Genomic DNA, 12,236 nt, shown 5'->3' with positions numbered 1-12,236 from the left:
CAGAGAAAGCCAGCGTCAGATCACAAACACAGGGCGCAAGAAGGGCAAAGTATTTCATTACAAATTACAATGTGTTCCATGAGCAAGGTATGTCCGACCAAGTTTGTTTTCCCTCCTAGATTATTCTGTCACTTCATGACACAGAGGACCGTCTGCCACACACTTGGGCAACAGTAAAAGAGAAATGGCGGCTCTGTCGTCCGCTCTGGAAGCAGAAGACCACAATTCCAATCTTCACTTCCGTACCAAAAATGTGGTGTACTTAAAATAATTTGTCATTTCTCTGTGCCACGCTTTTCATTTCTGAAGTGCTGAAATGTGGGTTAATGCAAAGTATTAGAAACTATAAAAAAAACTGGACATTTGCATCCAAACCTTTCTAGTGGGTTGCACCATGTGACCAAAAGCAAAGAGTTGATTAGCATTAAATCTTCGCATATTTTGTTACAAGTCCACAACAATGTCCATAAAGCAGAAATAGCAGCAAGAGGCATTGCTCAATCAGTTGAGAGGAAACACACACAGCATGTCACCCAGTGTGTGTTCTTTATTTGCCCTTATTTCAGTTCTACTCTTAACAAGCATTGGGCGCGCGGCCCGCGAAAGTGAAAGTGATCGCGATCAAAGACAAATGGCGGCTGCTCGCGTGAACGCAAGCATTTGGCCACCAAAAACCTGTGGCAGCCCTTTGAAAACCCACACTCTAAATTTCTCGCAGATCAGAGCATGGGCTGGCTCAGCTAGACCTAAAAAGACAGATGGTTAAAACACTCAAATTCACACCATCAAAAAGTCTTATTCCCATCTGTGGTTGTTAAACAGAGGTTCCTAGAATGAGCTTAAGAGATACCAGATACACTCCAACAGGACCCAAAAGTCAACTGTCTGCTACAGAACAATGCCAAAAAACATTTTTCAAACATACAGACTAGTAGAGCTGCGAATGTGGTAGCTCTTGAAGTAGCTCCAGTAGGGTACAAAATCTTTTGAGGCTGCATTGATTAAATTTCTGAGCCCAGTCGAACGTTTCCCTCTTGGGGGTCGGGGGGGAGGATTGATTAAGAGGATTCCACAAGCAACTTAAAAGCTAGAATTTGAATTCAGCGTTCTATCACACCTGCAAACTGGGATATCCCAGGAAATGTTCTTGCCTGGCTTAGACAGCTTAGACGAGCTACAGTCCAAGCCTCCAGTCTCAGTCAACTGGATACATCCCAATGACAAATGGCATCTGCGCCGTTTCTCATGTTGTCCATCATGGTGCTCCTGACAAATCAGTCTTGCTCTAGATTGAGCAGTTCCTCTCCATAGCTTACAACTTCAGTTTACCTGACAGGTCACAGCAGCAGATTTCCTATGATGTGCTTTGTGTGGCTCCATCCTTGCGAGGGAGAAGAGTGAAGGAGTGGGTTGAGAGTGAAGTTTGGGAAACGGTATCGCAGGGTGTGCTGGTCACTAATATTTCTATGCTGAGGTTGCAAAATGTCTATGCAAGTTCAGACAAACGCAAGGAAACAATCCTGAAGGACCAGTCCGTATTCAGGTCAGGTGGAAGCCTTGATCAATATGGTAAATGTGCTATGTTTAAACTCTTTAACTCTGGCCAAGCATAGCATGGTACAACATAAGACTTTCTCCACAAAGAAAGTGGGAGGAGGCGCCACATGGTCACAGGAATCTGCATTTCAAGGGGAGAAGAACTTTTAGTGGGGGCACGCATGACAGAATGGAGGAAAAGATTCAAATCTGACACTAGTCAAAAACACAAAACCTTCACCATATGATAAAATAGTCCATAGGCCCAAATATTACTGTAGTATACCTGTACTTTACCGGAGAAGCAATGTAAAACAGTTTGAAGAGTATTCCGGCCACAGAAGGGGCAAGGCCATCCTGGTTTGTATTGCTCTGCACTGTTTTAACTTACCTACGTTTCCTTTATAAAATCAATGAGATGTTTTAACTGGTATCATTAGCGAGTTACATTTATCCACCTGTAGTGCAGTAGTACTTGAGCTCCTTGGGACATCATTGTTAAACAATACCCACCATTGATCTTGCCCAGTAACAACTGGCTTCTTCAGGACCCAGAGTAAAGCCCTCACTCACACTTGGAACACAAAATGCATTTTTTTCTTGTATCTTTAAAATGTGTGTTATTTTGCCTTGAAGTATTTATTTCTTCTGTGTGATACCATCACGCATGAAATTTCTTCTGTCCACCTATTTTGCAACTGGTCACACTGAATCAACTCTTGGTAACTGGGATAAGCCTGGCCACTGACATCGTTAATGCTGAATTAAATATGCACTACATACTATGTACCTAATGTTTAAAAAAATATATATATATTTTAATTTGCTTTTCCAACACCAAAACATAACAAGCATGTCACAATGAATCGTCCACCACTTTCTACCCTGTCACTACCCTCCTCCTCCCTTCCCCAGCGCCCCTCATAGCCTCACAATGCCATAATTGAGAGGAAGTCCCCATCCATAACGGGCCTTGGCCGCCTCCAAATCCCTTCCATATACCATGAGATTGACCGAGTATCCCTCTCGTCCACCATGTACCCAATGTTGTCAATATCAATCTTTAAGTGCCTCTTTAAAAGACTGCAAGTTAATTCATATATATTGGATTATAGTTTCGGTTGGGTCACTACCCACCTCAAGCAATAAACACAACCCTTGTGAGGGTTAAGCCTCAAATTCACAAATTAACCTTAGATCAGCCCCCCGATAGCCATGGTACAGTGTTGTGTAGTTCCTACCAATCCGCAAGACCTGCACATTTGGTGGACAACATAAACTATGTGTGAGGTGCCTAGACTGATTCCGGGCACCCCTCAGGATATGATGGCCTAGAGACCAGCTAGCTCACGGTGCCACCTTAAACTCCCCTAACCCTTTCCATGGAGCAAATGGCTTCTGGCAACCACTGAACATGACAACCCTGACCCTTCAGCGATCATGGAAACCAATGAGGACCTTTCGCTCAATCACTCTTACTTTCTTGTGCTCAGAGAAATATACAGAGAATACACAGTGGGACGTTTTCAGTATATTTATTGACCCAACGTTATTCTTGTATAGAATACACGTGCTGCGATAATCAGTAGACCGAAGCAGATGAGAGTGATTACAAGCACCAAAAGCGTAAATAGTAGATACAGTTCTACCATGGTGCTAAATAGTGTATGTTCGAGGCATATGAGCTGCAGATTGTACACTTAGCAGATTGTACACTTAGCATAGGTCGCCATCTGGTGTTGGGCCCGGATGTTTGCAGTTTGTTTTTCTTCTTGGACCGTGCTTGGAAGTCACGAGTTTGGTGACTCCTCCTTCGGTCCGTACTGCGCATGGGCTTCGGCTCCATCCTCAGATTGTTTTTTTCCGCCATCGGGCTCGGATGTGATACTTCGTGCTCCGGCTTCGAACTTCTACGGTTCCAGCCTCGACGGAAAATCCTCGATTCTTCGAGTTCCTTCATCATCTTCATCTCTCGAAACGGCACTTTTTCCATCCCGTACATCGACACCGGCCTTCGGGCCCTCCGCGACTCCGGTCCCGGCCGATGGAAAGGACTCCGTTTAAAAAGTGCCCAGAATGTGGGTCTAAATTTCCCCACACCGACCTCCATCAGGTGTGTAACCTTTGCCTCTCTCCGGAACACGAGGCTCGAGACTGCCCCGCCTGCAAGTCTTTTCGATCGAAGAAAACGATCCGAGATCGAAGGGCTCGACGCACCATGGCGCACTCATCCTCGACAGTTCCACCGGACATCTTCGGAGACGACGCCGAAGCTTCGGGGCAAACACACACCGAACTGGGAGAAGACATCGTCAGCGCTTCCGAGGCCGACGACTCCGACCTGGAGGACGTAACACCAGGACAGCGGGCCGTGAGTACAATGCCCCCTCCCAGCCCCGCACCAAAAACCAAAGAGACTCCGGTTATTCCCTCGCCTGCCGGCCTGGGCAAAACCAAAACCAAAGCCTCGATCACCCCACCTTCGGGCCCGGTGTCGAAGCACTCAAAGTCTCACGGCAGCTCGGGATCGAGCCAGCCGACGCCCGGTGCCGATAAACACCACTCGGCACCGAAGCCTGCAAAATCCAGCTCGACTCCGAAACCACCGGTGCCGAAGCCTGGACACTCGGCGCCGACCAAACACAAACAGAAATCGGTCGGCACCGACGCTCCGGCGCCGAAACAGCATTCGACGCCGAAACACACGGAGACCTCCAAAAAGCAAGGCGTACACAGAACATCGAAACCTCCGGTTCCGAAATCGCCGGTGCCGACAGACGACTCGGCGCCATTGGCTCTGTTTACACCAGACCCTTTACAAAAGACTTTGTCCAGAGATCCAAAGACTGGCCTTTTGACTGTGATTACTAAGAAGCGTCGCCTTGAGGCTCCGGCTCCTCCTCCTCCACCCAAAAAGAGGGACTCAGCTACTTCTCCCCTTAGAGTACCCTCCCCACTGCCACCCCCCCCCCCACCACCACCCCCTCCACCTTTACCTCACTACGATCCGGCCCCATCCCCAGATCCGGATGACGGGGACCCGGACAATGACCCAGGGGACGCCCCAATGGATCCCACTCCACCAGGGACCCCAGATCCATGGGAGGATTATAATAACCCTGATGTACCCAATGTACCTCAAGACGACCTATACCCATCAAGGCCGTCTCCTCCAGAGGACTCTTTAGGGTTTCACCATTTAGTGCAGAGAGCAGCACACTACCATGGGGTGGACATGCACACGGAACCAGTGGAAGAAGACTTCCTACTGGATACATTTGATTTACAAGATCGTTCCACTGCTATTTTACCCATGCTTAAGGGTGTCACCAAGCACGCTACAGAGGTATTCAAAGACCCTGTCAGAGCCAGAGTACTAAACCCTAGAATAGAGAAGAAGTACAAGGCGGCACCCACAGACCCTGCATACATCAAGGGCCCTGCTCCTCTAGATTCCCTAGTTGTCTCCACAGCTAGAAAGCGGGCTAACTCCCAATCCTCAGGAGATGCCCCACCACCAGACAAGGAATCTAAACTTCTGGACGCGTCTGGTAAACGCACCGCCTACCAGGCTGCAAACATGTGGCGCATTGCAAATACACAAGCACTGCTTGCGCGATATGATAGAGCACACTATGATGAATTAGAGGCTCTTATGCAGCACCTTCCAGAGAAATACAAACGCCAAGCTCATGACCTGATACAGGAGGGCAAACTAATCACAAATACCTCCATTAAGTGTGCCCTCGATGCAGCAGACACTGCTTCTAGAGCCATAAACACCAGTGTCCTGCTTCGCCGCCATGCCTGGCTCAGGATATCAGGGTTCAAGCCTGAGGTCCAGACATCAATACTTAATCACACCTTTGACCAGCAAACACTCTTTGGCCCAAAGGTAGACGAAGCGCTCGAAAAAATGAAGAAAGATACAGACACAGCAAAGTCTATGGGAGCGCTCCAGACCCAAGCCTCTAAGCGTTCCTTTCGACGCTCGTCCTTTCGTGGCACAGGTAGAGGCTCCTCCACCGATAATGCCTCTACCTCCTACAAATCCCCTCCTCAAAATACCTTTTCAAAGGGCAACCAAAGAGGTGGTTACAGAGGCAACAACAATAAGGGCAGGGGCAAAACCAACAATACCCGTTCTGCCACCCCACCCGCACAATGACTCCCCTTCGCTCCCCCCAGACCATTCCACTCCGGTCGGGGGCAGACTACAAGATTTTATCCACGTATGGGAGTCCATAACATCGGACAAATGGGTGACCCAAATCATTCGGTCAGGGTACTGCCTCGAGCTAACATCTACCCCACCCAATATCCCACCAAGGCACCGTCCAATGTCCCAAGAGCATTCCACACTGCTCAAACAAGAGGTACTCTCGCTCCTCCAGAAACACGCTATAGACCAGGTACCCGACAATCAACGAAATCTAGGGGTCTACTCCCTATATTTCTTAATCCCAAAGAAAGACGAGACCCTCAGACCCATTCTGGATCTCCGGCCTCTAAATGCCTACATACATTCAGACCACTTTCACATGGTCACCTTACAACAAGTCCTCCCACTCCTCTGCCAGGGAGACTTTCTCACAACACTGGATCTGAAAGACGCGTACTTTCACATTCCAATACACCCCTCTCACAGAAAATACCTCAGGTTCGTGGTGGACGGGCAACATTACCAATTCAAGGTTCTCCCCTTCGGGGTCACCACTGCACCACGGGTGTTTACCAAATGCCTAGCAGTAGTAGCAGCACACCTCAGACGTCAACATGTTCACGTCTTCCCTTACTTAGACGACTGGCTCATAAAAGCCGCGTCCTACCACCAATGCGTGCAACATACAAACAGCACCATCCAACTGCTTCATCAGCTAGGCTTCACGGTGAACTACCAAAAGTCCCACCTCATACCATCTCACACAAAGCAATATCTCGGGGCCACCATAGACACCTCAAAAGGTATTGCCTATCCAAACTCAGCCAGAATCACAAGCATTCTAGCCTTACGCAAAATATTCCTTCCTCAACACTCTCTACCAGCAAGAGTGTTTATGAAGCTCATAGGGATGATGGCGTCTTGCATCTTCATAGTGCCCCATGCAAGACTCCACATGCGTCCACTTCAGGAGTGCCTAGCACAACAGTGGAACCAGGCCCAGGGTCAGCTGACGGATCTGGTGTTGGTGGACGGCCGCACACATCACTCTCTGCAGTGGTGGAACACCACAAACCTTTCCAAGGGACGGCCGTTCCTGGACCCGGTTCCCCAAGTGACTCTAACAGCGGACGCATCGCTCTCCGGCTGGGGAGCGCACCTCTTACACCTCACAATGCAAGGTCTATGGACGCCACAGCAAAAAACGCTCCACATCAACCATCTGGAGCTTTTGGCGATCTTTCTAGCCCTAAAATCTTTCCAAAAGCAGATTTCAGGCAAAGCAGTCCTCATTCGCACAGACAACATGACTGCGATGTATTATATACAGAAACAGGGGGGGACACACTCTCCCCAGCTCTCCCGCTTAGCCCAGAGCATATGGAGATGGGCAATTCCCCAAAACATTTTTCTCCTGGCACAACATGTTCCAGGCGTACAAAACACCATAGCAGATCTGCTCAGCAGACAGACTCAACAACTACACGAATGGGAACTGCATCCACAAGTTCTTCACCCATTCTTCCAACAGTGGGGGCATCCTCAAATAGACCTCTTCGCCACCCACGAAAACAAAAAATGCCCAAGCTTCGCCGCCAGATACCCACACCCATTGTCCAAGGGCAATGCGATATGGATGAACTGGTCAGGCAGATTTGCATACGCCTTTCCACCTCTCCCACTAATTCCATTAGTGGTCAGGAAACTACAACAGCACTCCCTCACACTCATTCTGGTAGCTCCGACGTGGGCCAGACAGCCGTGGTACACCACGCTACTACAACTATCAGTGGTACCACATCAAAAACTGCACCTTTCCCCATGCCTCCTAACCCAGAACCATGGAGAAATCAGGCACCCGGACCCAGCTCAGCTCAACCTGGCGATCTGGCTCCTGAAATCTTAGAATTCGGGTACCTTAACCTTCCCCCTGATTGCATGAACATCATCATGGAAGCCAGACGTCCTACCACTAGAGCATGCTATGCCGCAAAGTGGAAAAGATTTGTAATGTACTGCCGTAACAATACAATCAACCCTCTAGATGCATCCATACAACACATCATATGCTATCTGCTCCATCTTCACAGGTGTAACCTGGCGTATTCATCCATACGCCTACACCTAGCAGCGATCGCTGCCTATCTACAAAACAGACAGCATTTGTCACTCTTCAGAGTGCCCGCTATTAAAGCCTTCATGGAAGGCCTTAAACGAGTAATTCCTCCCAGGGCACCACCCTCCCCTGTATGGAATCTAAATTTGGTCCTTACACGACTAATGGGTCCGCCCTTCGAACCAATGCACAAATGTGAGCTACAATTTCTCACCTGGAAAACAGCTTTCCTTGTAGCTATCACTTCCCTTAGAAGGGTTGGTGAAATACAAGCGTTCACCATACAGGAACCTTACATACAAATGCATCACAGCAAGGTCATACTTCGAACTAATCCGAAGTTCCTGCCCAAAGTCATTACCCCCTTCCACTTCAATCAATCAGTGGAATTACCTGTCTTCTTTTCGCAACCCCAATCTGTTGCGGAAAGGGCCTTACACACACTAGATGTGAAAAGAGCGTTGCTATATTACATACAAAGAACGCAACCCTTCAGGAAGACCAAACAGTTGTTCGTTTCCTTTTCTCCACCACATAAAGGCAACCCCATCTCAAAATCAGGGATAGCTAGGTGGATTGTAAAATGCATACAAATTTGCTATCAGAAGGCAAAGAGAACATTATCTGTTCCCCCTAAAGCCCACTCTACAAGAAAGTTAGGGGCTTCTATGGCTTTTCTAGGGAATATACCCTTAGATGACATATGCAAGGCAGCCACATGGTCTACACCGCACACATTCACAAAACACTACTGTGTAGATGTGCATTCCCAGCAGCAAGCTAGGGTGGGCCAGGCTGTACTAAAAACACTCTTTCAAACAGCTGCAACGGATACCGGTGGTCGCCACTAAGGTTGGGTACTGCTATATAATCTATGCTAAGTGTACAATCTGCAGCTCATATGCCTCGAACGGAATATGCTACTTACCAGTATGCATCTGTTCTTGGCATGTAGAGCTGCAGAATTGTACACGCCCACCCGCCTCCCCGGCTACCTGTATCCGTTCCAGTCCATCTTATTTAGATACAACACACATGGGTTTCTCACTGTTATTACTACGCTCCATCATTTCCCTGTTGGCGAAAAACAATCTGAGGATGGAGCCGAAGCCCATGCGCAGTACGGACCGAAGGAGGAGTCACCAAACTCGTGACTTCCAAGCACGGTCCAAGAAGAAAAACAAACTGCAAACATCCGGGCCCAACACCAGATGGCGACCTATGCTAAGTGTACAATCTGCTAAGTGTACAACTCTGCAGCTCTACATGCCAAGAACAGATGCATACTGGTAAGTAGCATATTCCATATGCCGGCATATAAACAAGGCAGCAATCAGGTGTACTCCTACTATGCCAAACCCTAGTTTAAGTGCACCTAGAGTGTGTAAAGCCAAGAATTCCCCCAAAGGACGATCCAACCCCATTACCTGGCGGGAGAGAATGTAGGAGCCCATCTTGGTCACAAACTGGACACCCCCTCACGGAGATGTCAGACCGCTGCGTTGTGAAGTCTCAGCATGCAGGGACCCTGGGTGTCAGCTGAAGTGCCTTCTCTGCTAATGTTTTGGGATGCTCTTTATTTAAAAACAGAAAGCAGCCTCGCGATGTGGGAATAGATTAGTGATGTTCTGAATATGTTAAATGCCCAGTCACCCTCTGGATGAAGATAGAACAACATTTGTACATAGTGCAAACGAGCATTGTACATGATGTTTGAGGCATCGTGATAATGTTGTGCAAAGCTAGATGTGTAAACAAAGTTTCAAAGAAACGAATCCAAAATTGTCGTGCACGCAAATATGTGCAAACGGTCACACCAGAAATGTTATTTGTGAAAAAAAGGACAATGTAAGAAATTGGCAGCTTTGCTACATGAGCCTAACCCCGGCACATAACAGAGCACACAGGCTTAACTCGGGCAGTGTGTAAAGTATTTTAGAGGGAACCGGAGACAAAGTTTAAAATTGTAAGTACAAAGCGTCAGTGGTCATGGTAGACAGGAACCTACGTGCAGTTTGAAGCTGACCGCTATGGAGCACTGGCCGGGTATACCAACTAGGTTCATTCTGGTCAAAGATGTTACCTTCTGACTCCTCACCAGCCGCCTGGACTACAGCAACACATTCTATACAGGGACCCCCAGCGAACTCATGAGAATACTCCAGTTGATACAGAATGTAGCAGCCAGACTGATCCTCAACCTGCCCAGAAGGACTCATTTCACCCAGCACCTGCGAGACCTCCACTGGCTCCCCAGCCAGAAAAGATGCCATTTCAAATTACTGACCCACGCCTACAAAGCTCCCCACAACCAAGGGCCTGCATACAGGAACCACCGCCTGCACCTACACAAACCATCCAGAAAACTCTGCTCCTCCCTCCTTGTCCTCGCACAAACCCCACGCATCCACCACTGCTGCACCTGAAGACGCTACTTCTCCCACTTTGCCAGCAAGTCCTGAAACGCCCTCGACTTCCGAACATCACCCTCGCTGACAGACTTCAGGAAGAAGCTCAAACCTGGCTTTTTGTCTGATACACGCAGCCCTGCACCTGGATACTCTCACGGGTGACAAACCATGCTATACAAGTACCGTATGATTGATTGATGCCTCCCACCAGCTAGTCGGTGGGGTGATTCCTGGCCACTCCTTAACCAACAGGGTAAAAGTTCCCAGGGCCAACCTTACCCAGTTCTTCAGTAGTTCATGTTTGCCTTCCTACAAACCGCCCCAAAATTCTTGTGTTAAGGAATTTTCAAGATGGTGAGTTTCTTCAGCGGCACTAAACTTGGGCTTTGAGTGATGGGTGTTTGTGTGAGGATTGCACCTCCCACATCTCACTCTAAAATCCAGTTTGAAGGAGACACTGTACTGTCAAACCCAGAGACAGAAGTATAGTAGGACAAAAGCAGGGTCCTTCAGCAACCAGACAGTTGATCTACAAGAATTGTATTTTGATTATGTTCTCTCCATTTCAAACCATTGCATGCGGCCAAACAGACATGTCAAGCAGGATCTGACACTATGCTATCAAAAGGAGGCCCACAGCTCCCACCATGCGTATTCTGTTGAGCTAGGAGAAGTCCTCTCTGCTCATTCAAGTCTGTGCATTGTTTGATCCTTGGAGGTATTTCATACCTGTTCAAGGCTCAACGAAGGCTGGGAGCTGGAAGAGGCTTATGGTGTTTAGTCTTCAGACATCTTAGGCAGGTAGAGGGTAACTGTCTAAACATTAGTTTTCCTTAATAATTATTAAAAATCCAACTCCACCCTTTTAATTCTATTTTTTAATAATTATGAAAAAATGTGTTTTAATTATTTTTCTAGCTGTTCCCTTTCCTGAGTTACCAATATTTATATTTGAATCAGTGCTCGGGTTTACTACATATGATTGTTAGACCCGCAATAGTGAAAATAACTTTGAGGCCTCGCCATGGTAGGGACATGATAAATACATTTTCTGCATGTGCCACTTTTAAAGATCAATCCATGTTGCTAAAGCTTACACCCTTTAGTAGTAAAGAAGCAATAGAAAATAAAGTATAGCTGTACCTTGCTGAATAGCTTCCAGTATAAGCAGCATATACCAAACTGTTGCATTCAGTGGATGATGTCATCAATGATGTCATTTGAAATGTTCTCAGTGGTGTAATATATGAGGTCATAAGCAGTGCATGGTGGGAGCACAAGTTATAGTTAACACAGTAAACTATAACTGATGAATTTTAGTTTTGATATTATTGCAAGACCTATCTATAACCTCACTTTAACCTTTGTTTTTTTTACCAGTGAATTTCTAATTGCTTTTAAAAAAAAAAAAAGTAAAATAAGATATTAATATCCTACCTAACTATAATGTCACTTCAACCGCTGTTTTTGCAGTGAATTTTTATGGGTTTTTTTAACATAAGAGATTATTACCATACATATATAGCGTCATGTTAACCTTTGGGGGTTTTTTTTCCAATGAATTTCTGATTTTTTTTTTTTATTATCATATTCACCCAACTCCGTGACTGAGCATAGCTTTTGACTGTGTGCAGGTCATTCGACACAGAGCCTGGCCTGTGTCCAGGCCCTGCAACCAACCCCCGCGGGTAGCTAGCACATTTGGTGCACAGACTTAGGGGGTGTGCAGTGTGGGGGTTGGCCAAAGGGTTTGGCCTGCCCTAAACCTCTTGTGTGCAGCTTACCCACACTGCCCTGGCCTAAGGCCATGTACTCTGTCAGGTTGGCCACAGGGCCTGGTCTGTGGCCAGTCCCTGCGCCCAACCCCTTAAAGAGCACGCTTTCTGAGTAAAGATGTAGCTTTCTGCCAAATTTGGTTTAATTCTGTTGAGCTATTTTTTCTGAAATGCTTCCCAAAATTCCTATGGGAAATTCCATTGAGAAAATGTGTTTTGGGATCCCTTGCTTTAAA

At 47.1% G+C, this 12,236-nt stretch overlaps 1 protein-coding gene across 2 annotated transcripts in view; it reads left to right on the top strand.

Annotated features, from left to right (window-relative positions):
* BCL7B (BAF chromatin remodeling complex subunit BCL7B) overlaps window positions 1-12,236 on the top strand; it is a 90,834-nt gene that overhangs the window by 73,892 nt on the left and 4,706 nt on the right. The gene's annotated exons all lie outside the window — the stretch shown is intronic.

Source organism: Triturus cristatus, chromosome 3_2, assembly GCF_964204655.1.
Source record: "Triturus cristatus chromosome 3_2, aTriCri1.1, whole genome shotgun sequence".
NCBI classification, from domain to species: Eukaryota; Metazoa; Chordata; class Amphibia; order Caudata; family Salamandridae; genus Triturus; species Triturus cristatus.
The sequence above is the reverse complement of the archived record's forward strand: the minus strand, read 5'-3'. Positions and strand labels throughout refer to the sequence as shown.